The sequence below is a fragment of the Cimex lectularius genome, unplaced genomic scaffold (assembly GCF_000648675.2).
Source record: "Cimex lectularius strain Harlan isolate CLEC.00 unplaced genomic scaffold, Clec_2.1 scaffold10, whole genome shotgun sequence".
Taxonomy (NCBI): Eukaryota; Metazoa; Arthropoda; class Insecta; order Hemiptera; family Cimicidae; genus Cimex; species Cimex lectularius.
The window spans coordinates 3,082,495-3,096,350 of NW_019392665.1; the positions used below are offsets into that span (position 1 = coordinate 3,082,495).

Genomic DNA, 13,856 nt, shown 5'->3' on the forward strand with positions numbered 1-13,856 from the left:
GGGCAAGAAAAATTTACTCAAATTAACATGGTTTTTTTAAAAGTATACAAAAAAAGTACGTTTTTACATTAATAAAAAATCCAAATGTAGCAAATTTAACCAATCGGCCAAAATGAAACAAAAGTCCAAAGGCACTCGCTAGTATTCAAAAATAAAAACGTAAAGTAATTCTTTCAAACAGAAAGCTTAAAAACTTTAAACAATACTTTTTTCATACTATTCTACAATAATTAAAATTGTATGGTACACGCCGGGATTCGAACCCAGGACCGCATTGTGTAACTTTTGTTTATTTTCTCAAAATTATTTATGCTCACGTATATTTTGGGGTGGAGAAAACGGTTACCAACTGCATTCCTTGCAAGAATGATTTTTTTATTCTACTTTACGGCTTAGAAGTGTCACAAAATAATTAAGTTCACATCATATTTACTATATTGGTGATGATTTGAATGTTATTTATCAACAAATCAAGTTGAATCGTTTTTGACACCCGCAAAACCTCTGATTACTAATTGTGAGGAAAAACACGATTTTCAAAAATTGTTCGCTAACTAAATGCCTTGGAATTTTTTTCGAAAAACAATGTTATCAATTTTATAAAAGAAAATTTTACACTGATTAAGAATTTTATAGCCCACACGCATTGGCATAAAACTGGTGTCCGTTCAACATAAAAATAAAGAATTTCTCTTTTAATTTATGACATGTGAAGATAAAGTTTTTAATTACCAACTTATTTTACATAAAAAAATCTCAAATTAAAAGAGGTACCGTTTTTCATTTTCAACGATGTTTTCTACTGTTTTAATTACGAGCAATTTCCACTTTTAGTAGAGAATATATCGTTTATTTCTCTCAAATTAAATCGTTTGCCCGCCAAATTAACAGTTTTTTCCACCATATTAACTCATTTGAATTACAAATTAAACCTTTTTAAATTTTCAATTAATCCGTTTTAATTTCAAATAAACCCTTTTTAACTTCATGATACAGCTATTGAAATTATGTTTACGTCAAATTAACTCTTTTTAATTTGAAAATAACACTTCTTAAATCCATAGAAACCCTATTCATATTAAAATTATCCTACGTTACTTTAAATTAACCCTTTTTAACGTCAAACCAACCATTTTTAACTTTAATTAAAGTTAAGTAATCCTTTTTAATTTCAAATTAATGCTTTTTAATGTCAAACGAACCATTTTTATCTTTAACTAAATCATTTTTAATTTCAAATAAACGCTTTTTACTCATAGACTAATCTTTTCTTTAACGCATTAAAAAACAATCAGAAAAGTTTATTTGAAGGAAAAAAAGGTTAATTTGAAATTAAAAAGGGTTAATTTTAGGCAAAAAAGGATTGATTTGAAATTAAAAAGGATCTATTTTAAACCAAAAAGTTTAGGTAACAAATGATTTAATCTTCGGCGACGAAGGATTGACTTGAGATTAAGAAGAATTACTTTAAGCAAAAAAGAATTAGTTTAAAATCAAAAAGGGTTAATTTTCGGGAAAAAGGCCTCTTTTTAATTTCAAAATAACACTTCTTAAATTCATAGTAACCCTTTTTAAATTAAAATTATCCTACGTTACTTAAAATTAACCCTTTTTAACATCAAACCATCCTTTTAACTTAAATTTAATCATTTTTAATTTCAAATTAACGCTTTTTACTCATAGACTAATATTTTCTTTAACGCATTAAAAAAATCTAACAGATGGTTGGTAATATAAGCTTGTGAAGTAAAATTCCTTTATGGTTCAGATTTTTAAATGCAAAATAAACTGGAGTTGAAGAAACATAGAAAGATTAAATTTAAATAGAAACAATTACTAAAAAAATGATTCTACATTTAATTTTTTTAAATAAAAATGAATTACTTGATTTGTTCTAATTTTACCTTGAAAATTTTCAGAAATTGAGGTTTTTCAATTAGTTCAATTCAATTTCAAAAGGCTTTGTGTTGAAAAACATCTCAAATTAAAACAAAAATTTCATTTTAACTTTTTGTCTTGAACATTTGTCTTTTTTTCATAGCAACTTCTTGGCATTTTTGTTGTTTAAAAAAACGAGTAATACTTAAATAAAACGTGCTCATTTTAAATTAAAACGGATTAATTTGAAGTGAAAAAACACTTCATTTGAAAATTACAAACGTTTATTTGAATTTGTAATTAAAAATGGTTAATTTTAGACAAAAAAGAATTGATTTGAAATTAAAAAGGATCTATTTTAAACAAAAAAGATTAGGTAACAAATGATTTAATCTTAGGCAACCAAAGATTGATTTGAAATTAAGAAGGATTACTTGAAACGAAAAAGAATTACATTAAAATTAAACAGGGTGAATTTTATGGAAAAAGGATTGGCTTGAAATTAAGAAGGATTCGTTTTAAACAAAAAAGGATTAGTTTGAAATTAAAAAGGGTTAATTTGAGGCAACGAAGGATCGACTTGCAATTAAGATGAAATACTTTAAGCAAAAAAGGTTTAGTTTAACCCATTACAATTAATTAAGGTTTTCAGTTGAGATGAAAAAAGTTAATGGCACGAGCGGGATTCGAACCCACGATCTTCGGCTATATACGCCGCTGCTCTACCACTTGAGCTCTCGTGACCTCAATCCACTCGGACATCAACTTCCTATCTCAACCCCACCTTATGAGTTTTCCCTCCTTTTTGCCATTGTTGAGATAGGAAGTTGATGTCCGAGTGGATCGAGGTCACGATAGCTCAAGTGGTAGAGCAGCGGCGAATCTAGCCGAAGATCGTGGGTTCGAATCCCGCTCGTGCCATTAACTTTTTTCATCTCAACTGAAAACCTTAATTAATTGTAATGATTTAATTGGTCAAGCGGACCACGAAATTAGTGAGTTTAACATTAAAAAGGGTTAATTTTAGGCCAAAAGGATTGGCTTGAAATTAAGAAAAATCCGTTTTCAAAAAAAAGGATTAATTTGAAATTAGAAAGGGTTAATTTTAGGCAAGGAAGTATCGACTTGCAATTAAAATGGAATACCTTAAGCGAAAAAATATTAGTTTAAAATTAAAAAGGGTTACTTTTAGGGGGAAAAATTGGCTTGAAATTAAGAAGAATCCGTTTTCAAAAAAAATAGGGTTAGTTTGAAATTAAAAAAAGTTAATTTGAGGCAACGAAGGATCGACTTGCAATTAAGAAGGATTCGTTTTAAACAAAAAAGGATTAGTTTGAAATTAAAAATGGTTAATTTCAGGCAACAAAGGATCGTCTTGCAATTACAAAGGATCCCTTTTAAACAAAAAAGCATTAGTTTGAGATTAAAAACGGTTAATTTTAGTCAAAAAATGATTGTCTTGAAATTAAGAAAGATTCACGTTAAGCGAAAATGAATTAATTTGAAATTAAAAATGGTTGTTTTAAAGAAAAAGAGTTTTATTTAATTTATCCACAACAAACAACTAACTTTTACAAAATAACAGAATCCAATCTGGAACCTCTGCCTTAAGCACATGTTAAATCAAAGACCAGACTAATCACAGAAACTCCAAAACAAAACAGAAAGAGAGAAATGACAAAAATAAAAGCACAAATCACAACTAAGCACAATCACTGCATTTGGCAAAACTAAAAAGCTCAAGATTAAACTACAAATTTTTCACCCTGTAAACGTAAACAAAATATATTCATATTCATGTTTTTATAACAGAAAATTATGAGGTTTCTTCTTGTTTGTTTTTAATCTGAATATTTTCCTAGTGTAATTGTAAAAATGAAGTATCATGACCTAGTACTTATTTGCATCCACACCGCGGTTTTTCTCGCTCTCTTTCTACATACTTTATCCTAAATAATTTTTACAGTCCATTTACACTCGCGAGGGTTTTTTTGCCCCCTACCGAGTTGTAAGTAAACCCGACCTCCTCCCACCGAAGCAATTACTTGTGAGTACTGTTTTCGCCATTGCGACCAGACCAAGGTTAAATTAATGTTAATTTAACTGTTCTATCGTATAATCTAACAATTCTAACGCATCCTCTCTTCCTCCCTAATACAAAACATTGAATTCTGTTTGTTGAGTTGATACTGTAAACAGCTCTTGTCTAATTTGAATTTAAAGGGTTATCACTATTTGTAGAGGTGTATCCGGATTTTACATGAATTATTAATGAATTCGTGTTTTTTTAATTTAACATAATTCAAGTAATTTAGTTCATAGGTCGGTTTCGTATAGAATAAAAATGATTGTAAAGTAAATGAGTTTTTTTTGTTTCATAGATCTTGACTGACGTCTTGATCATGCTATTGTTTCCGACTGCACTCAACACGATCGTTCAATTGCAGTTCAGCGGCTTGCATCGTGATTCGGGAATTAACATGCTCGTACGTATATGATAACGTGGACGTCAATGCGCTAATGAGGATCGTAGCACAATAACACGGAACGACGTTCTTGTTCTCACGTAATTAATGCTAACAGCTGCCACTAATTACGAGAACGGGCTTTCACGCATATCCGAATTGCCGAATCGTAAATATAGCCAGTTGTTGCGCTCCAATTTAAAAAAAATTGTACATTTTTGCAAAACATTTGAGAACGTACATCTATGCCAGATTATCGACGTTACCGTAAAAGAGTTAATTTTTTAAACAAACTTTGGTCAGAATAATTTTTATTATTTTTTAAGTCGTAGAGATGATTAGTTGGTCTCTCGGGGGCAAAAGTCACAATAGCTCAAGAGGTAGAAGAGCCGGTGTATCCGGAGGTCGTGAGTTCGAAACCCCGCTCGTCACACTATTATTTAACTCAACCATACTTAGCATAAAAAATAATAAATCAATTAAAATAATTATTTTGGATAATGGAAACAACTAAACCATTACAGGGTGTCCTTTTTACATAGCCCGGCTGAATTTTTCTCGAGCCAATGATGTTATCAAAAATACAATATTAATCTTTTTTAGCCTAGTTTCAATTTTTTATCTTTTTTTAGGAGAAAATTTTTACAGGGTAACTCGGGCCCAGTTCAATTAAAAAATTTCAACTACAACATTCCGAAAATTGCACATGATCCATTGTTTCTTTTCTTCCTGGTAATATCTGGATAAACGTTTTTTCTGTACTGCATGACGAGTCAGCAGTCCTACTTTTATCCTAGACCTGTTCTAAGATCTTGAAATTTGCATTGGTTCTTTCATGAATCTTTTTGCATTTCTCTATCCCGGAATACAGTCCATTTGAACATAGGATTTGTTCATAATCTATTGATTTTTGGATATATTTTTTTGGCAAATCGGTATGTCCCAAAAGGATTCAGGGCAAATAAGTCATCATCGAACTTTCCTTGTTCAAATTACCGTTGCCCCTCGTACAAGAGTAATCTGGTTGTTTCCAATGTCTGACAGGGTAATGCTACGATGCCAAACGGCTCTGAAATTTACTCGATGAGAAAGTTGCGCGTACTTGCCGTACTGTCAGTACTACCTAGCATTTCGATCTGCCTGGCACGGTGTTCAATAGCCAAAATTTCTACTTGAAATAAGTGGCACATTGGCCGTGTTCGGTCTTAAAATATCATATATAATTGGCATTAATCTCGTTTTTTCCAGTCTGCTCTATCGGGTATTTTCTTATAAAAGCTGGGTTTTTGGTATCATGGTATCAACAGGCCAATCCCCAAACTCTCGTCCTGTACTTTGCTCCCTCCTGTACAGAGTGCCATTTCTGATGGCCCGGCTGAATTTCACTTGAAGGAATGACCCTATAAAAAAAAATGCGTTTAATATTTTTAGTCTAGTTTTACCTTTTTGGAGAAAAATTATACAGAGTACAATTAATTAAGGTTTTTAAGTTGAGATAAAAAAGTGAGTGTCACGAGTGGGATTCGAACCCACGACCTTCGGCTTGATACGCCGCTACTCTACCACTTGAGCTATCGTGACTTAGATCAACTCGGGCACTAACTTCCCATCTCAACCCCACCTTTTGAATTTTCCCTCCTTTTTGCCATTTTTCAAAAGGGAGAAACTTCATTTTAACTTATTAAATTCACTAGTTTTTGTGGTCAGCTTGACCAATTAATATCTTTCAATTAATTAAAAGATCGCCGAGAATCAAATGGATTATACGACATTTGAGAAATGGCAAAAAGAAGGGAAAATTCAAAAGGTGCGGTTGAGATGGGAAGTTAGTGCCCGAGGGGATCGAAGTCACGATAGCTCAAGTGGTAGAGCAGCGGCGTATCAAGCCGAAGGTCGTGGGTTCGAATCCCGTTTGTGACACTCACTTTTTTATCTCAACTTAAAACCTTAATTAATTGTTTGATATTTATCGGTCACGCGGACCACGAAAAATAGTGATTGTAAAATACGATTAAACAACTTCATTGATAAAATAAAATACAGAGTACCTCAGACCCAGTGTAACTACAAAATTTCAAATACGACCGTACATATTCTGATACACCATTTTAAAGGATTTTTTACGCTGAAAACCATGGTACAATGGGATTTTAATTTGTCAAAAATGACAATGTTATGGCAAAAAGTTTGGAAAAAAAAACCACTCATTTAGTTTGCTATTTATTAATTACATTTAAAGTTCGAACTGCCTGCCTTGCTATTTGCAGATAATATATTTATGAAGATTTGCACTTTTTAACTTCTCTTCACCGGTGATCAGAGCTATAGATTCCGGGGGATGGATTGACAAGCATTTTCGATCATTTGCCGCAATTTTTCAACCGCGTTTGCTGGTCGTTGAAATGGCCCCAAAGAACTCCAGTAAAGTGGAATTAAATCTGGTGATCTAGGAGACCAAAAGACCGGGCCTTGAGGTACCATCTATCCCATATTATATACGGAAGAACATTTTGTTCAGCCTCCCGAATCGACATTTGTGCAAGAAAAATTAGACGCCTGACATAATCTGAGCCCGAAGTCCCCGAATTTTATTTTTTGAACAACATAGAACACTTCCAAGATTTCAAATCAAGAGAGAGGAATTCGAATTTTCGCGAACATACAGCAAAATATTCAGCTTCTCGTCGAAATTTCCGGTTTCTTGGTGGTGGAACAGCAACTGATCCGTATCTCCTGGTATTGCGAGCAAAACGAATTTTCTAGTGTACTCTGGGCCCATCAGAAAATTTCTGGGAGTACAACTCCACTGCACTACGCGCAATACCACCACGATCAATAAAGCAGTCGTACATAACAACTAGCAGTTGATCGGAAAAATCTGCTCTTCTGTTCATTTTGAATGGGATTCTGAATGTAACGAACAGGTAGTATTACAAAATTTATTTACTTCCACAAACGAAAGTTTTATCAAACTTTTTGCCATAACTTTGTCGTTTTTTGACCAATTAAAATCCCGCTCGTCACATTTTTTTATCTCAATCAAGTCCTTACATAGAAAGAATAAGTAATTGAGAGAAGTAACTTGATCAATTGACCACTAAAACGAAAATGGATTGATATGTAGAAACGCTCCAAACTGCTAATCATTTAGCACGTATTGAACACAATTCATTGAAAATGTCGCATATGTGCCTAGCAGATGTAATATCGAGTCAATGGCTGTCGTCGTAACTTCTGTTCATCAAAATAAGTACGTTTAACATGCAAAAATATATTGATTTAAAACACCTGTAGATTTTTACCATCAATCCTTTTACTACTCACCCGGCTATGCTAAATAAATCAAAATTCCGCCGCATTCTCTCCTGCCTCGCAACAATAGCTTTTACCAAAAGGACGGGACTTTAATTTTTTTTCCACCCACGGAGATGATTCACGAGCCGAGTTAATGAACGCGCCTAAGCCCCTCCACCTGAGAAAATTAATATATACAACGGTATCACGCGGAATTATTTTCATTAAGTATTAATTGAAATTTAGGGACGGCAATGTTGTTAATTAATAAACGTTGTGTAGAGGTTTTGGAGGTATTTTTGCACTTAAATCAAATGTCGCTGTTATGGTGCACAATGAGAATAAATTTAATTTCCAACGCAAGTACCACTTTGGAATGAATTACTGGCTATTACAAACTGAATCACTTTACGGCCCTCTTAATTATTTATTCATTTATCGGAGTAAATAATTTTTATCGGTCGAAGATATTTTAATGACTGTCACTTGTGAAAAAAGTATTATGCAGGGTGTTACAGGTTTAAATGTCCATAGTTCTACGGTGGATTCAATAAACAAAACGGAATTCAGTGCTACCAGAACGAGGTTTCTTTTTTGTCTCTTTCCTGAAATATAAACATTTTTGTAACATTAGATTTTTGTACATAAAATCGTAATTTCTCAACTTACAATATATATTAAAATTATATAATAAATAATAATAATAAATATTATATTAAAATACAAATTTGACCTTTATTTCACGAACTACATTAAATTTTCCACAAGACAACATTTTCGTTCAAAAATTTGCACTTTCGAATAATCAGTATACGCTCAAATAATAACAAAAGCTAAAAACCTGGAAATATAGATTAGACCTAATTATGAAATTCACTTTTTGACCTTTCCAATTCATTCCAATTTCCTTTATGTATTATATGATTTTATTATATTCGAGTTTTTGTCGCTTTACGATTACTTCCCCTCTGGTTTTTTTTTCTTATTTTTGTTATGTGCTAGCATATAGCGAATAATGTTAAAAGCTCGCTTTATCCCTTTTTCTCTTTATTACCATTTCTACATTATTATTAATTTTTTTCTTTTATTCTTTTTCTTTTAACAACGACCTCCGGCACACGTATTGTAATCCATGCCTGCACTATGTTTTGTAAATAATCATACAGTTATATTCATGGAAAAAAAGCATTAAAAAGTGCTTTTTCAATTGTGGCTCCTGCAATGACTTTTCCATAAAATTTTTCTCAGATTTCACCTAAATTGCCTTATTTTATAAGTATACCATGGACATATTCACTTTTATATTTTTTAGAACTTTTCTTACTGAAGAATACTTGGAAGGTTGAAATACGTGATATCAAACCCGAGGGGAGTAGATAGATAAAAACATCGTAAATGACATATTTTTAATGAAAATATTTATTAGTTGGAAACAAAAATCAGATCCATTCTTTTCATAAAGTGTACGTAATCAAAGAAAAATTTAGAAGGAATTAAGACTCTTCCTACTTTAGCAAATGCTAAATTGGCATAAAAATGAGTTAAACTCTAAAAACACGTTCTAATGATCTTTTATAATTAATACCTAAATTTAATACAGCATCTTTTGTAAAATATATTACTTGATATAGTAATGAAGTTACATCAATTTCTTAAAAGTTTTATCACCGCTCCATTCCAACAGCTCGGATAATTTTGCATAAAGCGTGTAAAACTACAAATTACAAAGTCTTAAAGAAAGAAAAAAAGCTTCAAAACAAGAGTATAACCAAAATTTTGAACAATATTGCAATTTATGTGTTTCTTAGTGGCCTGTTGTTTCATATGTTGTTTTTTATTTTTTTCCTTTTTACTAGGGTTCGCAACAGCAGAGGTTATATAAACCCTCGGGTGCCGGTGTTTTTGAAAAAAAAGCCCATTTGTAAGTATGTCGGGTCCGAATGTACGGCCGCTGAATTCGAACCCGGGATCTTTACCTTACAATGATGAGCGCCGTGTCAACGCCTAAACAGTTGCGGCCACCGACGCCTCCTGTTATTTGTTATTATTATATAAAATGTAAATATTTAAATAATACACACATGTATTTATTCTCATACATTTGTACATACTTCTCTTTGTGAGGAAACAGGGAACCCAATATTCGGCCCGCTCGCCCGAGTATGATTTTTATGACAGAGCTTAGGCTTACTCGCTTCATATAAGGGGCCAAAGCGCAGCACTCTTCGATTAGATGTGACACACTTCGGAACCCTTATCAAAAAACTGAATAACTGCGCGGGTTTTGGCCCTAAAACAAGGTGTCCGAGGGTCAGCCAGATATGACCGATCATCAATCGGGTTAGCTCGATTATCTTTACTACATGACATATACAACATGGACCAACCAAACAATTTCAGATCTTATACTTCAAAGAAACAGTTCTTTGAAAATTTGCGGAGTAAAAGGTTGCGAAATGTGTCACATCTACTCGAATAGTGTGTGCCTTGGCCCCTTACAGGGAGCGAGTAGGCAAAAGCTGTGGTATAAAGAGGCCTCGGGCGAGCGGGCCAGATGTTGGGTCACCTGTCTCACCACAAACAGTAGTTGTATGTATCGTTTTAATTATAATACAAACAGATATTTTTTTGAAAGGAAAGAAAATCTGTCTCGTACAACTATAAATAGAAAGCTAGAATATGGTGTCAAAATCCATATGGAAGAGGATAAATATAATAATGTCCTTACGAAACAAATAATAAGAGGTTGTCTTAAAGATGACGTTCTGTCACAGCTACGGTGGGTACATGGGTGGTACAATGTGGTTAAGGCTCGGGCCTAAGAAAGGGGTACTTCGTGTCCTCATCACGTCTCCCTCTCACTACAGGTTCTCTGTGACCCCTCCAAACCCTTGTCTACAAGGGGGGTGTCCGGGCGCAAAATAATGGTGTAGTCCTGAGGGCATGGCAGCCTCTCTAAAGCACAAGCTGTACTCTTGTCGGCCTCGGGTCGCCATGGGGGGGGGTGACTTATCAGAGGCACACGTGGGTTAGGGTACCAGACCTTGTCTGCATAGACGGGGGAGGGTGCATAACTATCTGTACTACGGGATAACAGAAATGCTCCAAGGTTCAGCCCCTGTTACAATGGGAATGGACTCGTAGTTGGCCGTGGTGAGACCCCTGGCGGGTACTTAGAGAAGAGGCTGTCTTCTATCTGTGACCTTCGCACGAAACTTGCGCATGACCACCGTTCCTCACGGGATACGGCAGCGTATCGGTTGCTCCTATTTGAGTATGCTTTGGACGTAGGTGTAGGCTGAGCTCGATTGGAGGCCTTTACCGTAGGCGGTCTTCTCTAGGGGTGGTAAGCAATTCAACTTTAAGCAATACCACGGCCGGAGAGGATCCGGTAGTTTCTACGCTGGGAAGCCCAAATACTCTGGGAGATAGAGTGGCCTACTTCTCTATCTAGGGAGCGCGCGGGAGATCAGGCTGATATTTCGGCTTAGGTTGCTCTATGCGCGCGGCATACGGTTCGATGCTTAATGTGGACCCGACCACTCGGAATGGGAAAGCAGGGAGCGAGGTCCCTCGGGGCTGAGCTGCCTCTACACCAACGCTGCGGCAGTAACACCCTTCTGTCGTATGCGGAGGTGCGTCCGCTCTCATCTTGAGATTCAAAAAGTCCGATAAGGCCGAATAGGCTACGTGCGGACGTTAATGAACCTCATTGTCCTTTTTAGGACGACCGAGTATACGGGAAAGCAATGTCACAGCTATTGTAGTCTTAATCAGGTTGTACACAGCTGAATTTAGACATATGGTAACTGGAGAATCGGTGGTTTGGTGGAAATTATAGCTGAGGTCAATCAGAAACGAGAACGACTACTGCCCTAAAGTGCAAGTACAATCCCTAAAGTACCCCAAAGCACAATCAACCACCCTGTCTTCGTGCAGATCAGCGGTAAAGAAGTAAGGGTTCTCCGAAAAGCTCTGATAAAGGGGCTGACAACTGAGCCCCTATATTTGTCATAAATCTGCATAACTATGTTTATTTTACCTGTTTTTCACAAGGACAAAATTAATAAAGTTTAGTAAGAATTCTGTAAGAGCTTGCAGCAACAGTGGGCATTGAGGTCCGAAAAACTGCTGAGAGTTAAGAGCACGACTGAACGATAGCCCTAGAGTGAAACAAAAGGAATGCAAATCTAATTGAGGATCGGTCATACTCGTCTGACACAAAAACACGCTGTAGGGCCAAAATCCGTGCAGGTGTCTCGGTAGAAAAAGCTCATTGTGACATATCTGATCGTTTGCCTTGGTCCCTTATGGGGAGCGAGTAGGCATGAGATCCGCTTACTTTACCTTTATGTTAAAAAATTGTTTTATTTTTCTGGCTAATTTCGAATGTTGATTCGTGATTTTTATCTGCCCTCCAATATCGATTTTTGCATTCATAAATAAAAGAAAAATTATAATGTCGTCCTTGATATTTTTCTTTCCCTCCGAGGTATTATAATTATAATTAAAAATTCGTTATTCATGATGGGCGTTGATTTTAATTTGTATAATGATAATAGGAGAAGGGGGTGAACTGATTAAAAGCCCAATATTTACAGGGGGGCTTTTAACAAATTTGTTTACTCAGGGCTCTTGTGTTTTTCCTTTTCTTAGGCATTCAATCTTCCCAAAGTAGAAAGTTGGAATCGCACGGCCAACTCCTTAATAACACACGTCTAATTCGAATGGCTAAGTTTTTCCATTGTAAATCCCGTCTTGGGCATTAGCGTGGGCCCCTTGTCAGGGTCAGAAAAAAAATCAACCCGTTCCGATGAAATCGCCGGATTTCTTCCAGAGATAAATATGCGATTGGAGGAAAAGTACTTCGGCCCACCCCTATTAGGTCCTTTGAATTCACGTCAAACATATTTCACTACCCCGACGTCGGTATGAGGCCGAACCGGCTTCTTTTATAACTCACATGAACGGCTCTTTACAATCGGACCGACTTTCCGTTCCCATATTTTACCCTATGGCTAATATAAGTAAAATATATTTTACCTAAGATATCTAGTTTAGACAAGGGAAATGTATAGTTTTAATAATTCAAACTGAACCAATATGAAATCCACCCTCTTCCAGGATATTAATCCATAAAAGCCACCAATAAATCCATTTCTGTTGAATGACCTGATTGACCTTATTAATTATTTCAATTAATTATTCTTTTTATATAAGGTCTTGGTTGAGATGAATAAGTTAATGTGTACCTTCGGCTACGTGGGTTCGAATCCCCCTCGTGACAATAACTTTTCATCTCTACCAAAACCTTACATAAAAAGAATAACTTACAACCAATAAATGTATACTACTGTAGAATTGCACAAATAATATAAATTTAGTAGAAATATCTTTACTACTACTTTTAGTCACTTTACCCTGTATTGACAATGATAAAATTGTTTTTAAATTAATCGTTCATATTTATAGATATGTAAGGAGGATTTGAACATGAAAAATCTTGTTAATTAATGAAAAAAGAATGTTGTAAGTTGAAAGTTTTACAGTAAATATTCTCTCGCCCTCTTTCTCTCTCTCTCTCTCTCTCTCTCTCTCTCTCTCTCTCTCTCCCTTTCTCTTTCTCCCACCATAAAATTGAATACGAATTAACAAACTACTTGGAAGTAATTTGTTAATAGTAGTAATAATTTAATAGTAATAGTAATAATTTAATATGTAATAATAAAAACGTAAGGTTTACGGTTTTTACAGTAAAAAAATTACTTTATATTATTTTTTCGATAATATTTTTTAAATTTTACAGTAAATCTCTCTCTTTCTATATCTCTCTCTCTCTCTCTCTCTCTCTCTCTCTCTCTCTCCCTCTTTCTCCCTCTACAGAACTGAATAAGGGTTAAAAACTTACAAAACTATTTGGAAGTAAAATAAGTAAGAATAAAAATGTAAGTTTTACAGTTTTTATAGTAAAAACATTTATTTTATTTTTTCGATAATTTTTTAATTTTACAGTAAAGTTCTCTCTCTCTCCTCCCTCACTCTCTCTCCCTCTGTCTCTCTCTCTGTCTCTGTCTCTCTCTCTCTCTCTTTCTCCATAAAATTGAATAGGGGTTAAAAACTTAAAAAACTACTAGGAAGAAAATAAATAACAATAAAAATGTAAGGTTTATTGTTTTTAAAGTGAAAAGAATTATTTTATTTTTTACATAATTTTTTTTA

General features: G+C 34.4%; 1 protein-coding gene and 1 non-coding gene across 4 annotated transcripts in view; one reads left to right on the forward strand and one right to left on the reverse strand.

Annotated features, from left to right (window-relative positions):
- LOC106667419 (dipeptidase 1-like) overlaps positions 1–13,856 on the forward strand; it is a 357,350-nt gene that overhangs the window by 215,278 nt on the left and 128,216 nt on the right. The gene's annotated exons all lie outside the window — the stretch shown is intronic.
- Trnad-auc lies at positions 5,852–5,924 on the reverse strand. Its single transcript has one exon. It is a non-coding gene; the product is annotated as a tRNA-Asp (tRNA).